This window comes from Grammomys surdaster, unplaced genomic scaffold, assembly GCF_004785775.1.
Source record: "Grammomys surdaster isolate TR1022 unplaced genomic scaffold, NIH_TR_1.0 101855, whole genome shotgun sequence".
In the NCBI taxonomy this organism is placed as follows: Eukaryota; Metazoa; Chordata; class Mammalia; order Rodentia; family Muridae; genus Grammomys; species Grammomys surdaster.
Window position 1 is genome coordinate 1 of NW_021608454.1, and position 2859 is coordinate 2859.

At 44.2% G+C, this 2859-nt stretch overlaps 1 pseudogene across 1 annotated transcript; it reads left to right on the forward strand.

Annotated features, from left to right (window-relative positions):
• Window positions 1-681: 681 nt before the first annotated feature.
• On the forward strand, window positions 682-2579 carry LOC114635380 (annotated as a pseudogene). The gene is made up of 2 exons (XR_003713458.1): window positions 682-2332; window positions 2446-2579. The product of XR_003713458.1 is annotated as a la-related protein 4 pseudogene (transcript).
• The last annotated feature ends 280 nt before the right edge of the window (window positions 2580-2859 follow it).

Consider the following 2859-nt stretch of genomic DNA (forward strand, 5'->3'; position numbering starts at 1 on the left):
TTTAATTATGAAAGAAAGTACAGTCACTTCCAGAAGAAATGCAAGGCATATACCCTCAACTTAGTAGGGCGCCTCTCATCTTTGTAGGGTGAATAAACACAGAGCAAGTGAAGCTTGGGAACCAACAAGAGAGCTGTCTGAATTAGGCCTCAAACTAAACCATGTCAGAATAGACGCTGGCATGCCAGCAGGTAGAAGAAACAAGGAGGAGGGCATTAAATCAGGTGGCCCTTAGGTGGCTCTTCCTCAGGCATGTCTTGTCATGTTTTATAGCAATGCTGTGACACAGGTTGATTATGGCTGATATTATATACGGGCACATGAAGCCCAGCGAGTAAGTCACTTGTCCCTAGTCACACCATGGAGCCAGGACTTAACCGTGTGACAGTAGCATGTAGGAGGTTTGCTGGCAATGTAACAGCTGTGGTGTTAGTGGCACATGGCCACGTCCTGGTTCCATAATGTGACTTGGGACAAGTTGAGACACTGTTACAGTGGGAGAAAATGTTTGTGGGGGATGGTGTAAGAAAAAACCTTTTAACACTTGTTTTAAATCCAATTTCATTGATCAAATTCATTGGTCACTCTGCTCCTTGTGAGACATACACAGAATTGGGACAAGAAATCACAGTGACAGAATCCTGGCAAAATTCTTGGTTAAAAAAAAATATTGAGGCCGGGTGGAGGGGCAAGGCGAGTGTCCTTATCCTACCGATTGGGGCCCGGGCCTGTGAGCCAGTTGGAGTCGCGGCAGCGTGAACGATCGGGCCGAGCGGAAGCAGACATGTTGCTCTTCGTTGAGCAGGTGACATCTAAAGGCACTGGTTTAAATCCTAATGCCAAAGTATGGCAAGAAATTCCTTCTGGAAATCCTGATGGCACTCCTGTAACTGAAACCTCTTGGCATGAAACTGCAGCCACATCTGGATCTCACCCTGAGGGCAATACAGAACTTTCAGAAGATATGTGTAAGGAATATGAAGTAATGTATTCTCCATCTTGTGAAACCACAAGAAATACCACAGACATTGAAGAGTCAGCTGATGGATTGATCTTAGGACCTGAAGACCTGAGTTACCAACTATACGATGTTTCTGGAGAAAGCAGTTCAACGATTTCTACGGAAGATTTAAAAGAATGTTTGAAAAAACAATTGGAATTCTGTTTCTCACGAGAAAATTTATCAAAGGACCTTTACTTGATATCTCAAATGGATAGTGATCAGTTTGTCCCAATATGGACAGTTGCCAACATGGAAGAAATAAAAAAATTGACTACAGATCCAGATTTAATTCTTGAAGTATTGAGATCTTCCCCTATGGTACAAGTTGATGAGAAGGGAGAAAAGGTGAGACCAAGTCATAAGCGTTGTATTGTGATTCTCAGAGAAATTCCCGAGACAACACCTGTGGAGGAAGTGAAAGCTTTGTTTAAAAATGAAAACTGCCCCAAAGTGATAAGCTGTGAGTTTGCACACAACAGCAACTGGTATATCACGTTCCAGTCAGACACAGACGCACAGCAGGCTTTTAAATACTTAAGAGAAGAAGTTAAAACATTTCAGGGCAAGCCAATCATGGCAAGGATAAAAGCCATCAATACATTTTTTGCTAAGAATGGTTATCGATTAATGGATTCTAGTATGTATACTCAACCCATTCAGGCTCCAACTCAATATCCCTCACCTGTCTTCATGCAACCAGTGTATAATCCTCATCAGCAGTACTCAGTGTATAGTATTGTGCCTCAGTCTTGGTCTCCAAGTCCTGCACCTTACTTTGAAACACCACTGGCTCCCTTTCCCAATGGTAGTTTTGTGAATGGCTTTAGTTCACCAGGATCTTATAAAACAAATGCTGCTGCTATGAATATGGGCCGACCATTCCAAAAAAATCGTGTAAAGCCTCATTTTAGGTCATCCAGTGGTTCAGAACACTCAACAGAAGGCTCTGTGTCATTGGGGGACGGACCATTGAGCAGATCTAGTTCAAGGATCTTTCTTTCTGAAAGGCATAACGCAACAGTAACGGGGCATCAAGAACAAACTTACCTTCCAAAGGAAGCTCCCATTTTACAGATGGAACAGAATGGAGACTTTGGAAGAGGCAGGAGAACTCTCTTTAGAGGCCGAAGACGAAGAGAAGATGACAGGATCCCAAGACCCCAGCCTACAGCAACTGAAGCAAAGGCTCCAACACCAAAGTTTGACTTACTTGCTACAAATTTTCCTCCTTTACCTGGAAGTTCATCAAGAATGCCAGATGAACTTGCTTTGGAGAATAGAATGTCTGATGTTGTTAAAGGTGTCTACAAAGAAAAGGACAGTGAGGACGTGCGCGTAAGTTGCCCTGTGCCTGCAGAGGACGTACAGACAGACTGCAGTTCTGCACCACAGCTCAGCATAAGTCCTAGCCCTCCATGTACAGCTGAGCCTCCTGCGTTAAGCACAACTCAGCAAGAGAAGGATCAAATGGAGGATTCTGTTGTTCCAAAGGACATTCTCAATCCAGTGACTGTACCAGTGTCTTCTCCAACTACTACAAAGCCATCAAGGGCAAACGCCGCTTCACCTTGCAATAGTAATGTAAATACACCTATAGCTGTGGCCCTACAGGACACACTTGGTGGAAGAAGACAAGCAACTTCCATGTTGTGGTTGTCCTCTGACCACCACACACCCACCATGGTGCATGTTCATGTACACACAAGACATAGTGAACCTCGAAAGTTAAGCTATGCTGAAGTGTGCCAGAAGCCTCCTAAAGAGCCGTCTCCAGTTCTTGTACAGCCACTGCGGGAACTTCGGTCCAATGTATCCCCCACCAGAAATGAAGAGAACGGAGCTCCTGAGAAGCCTGT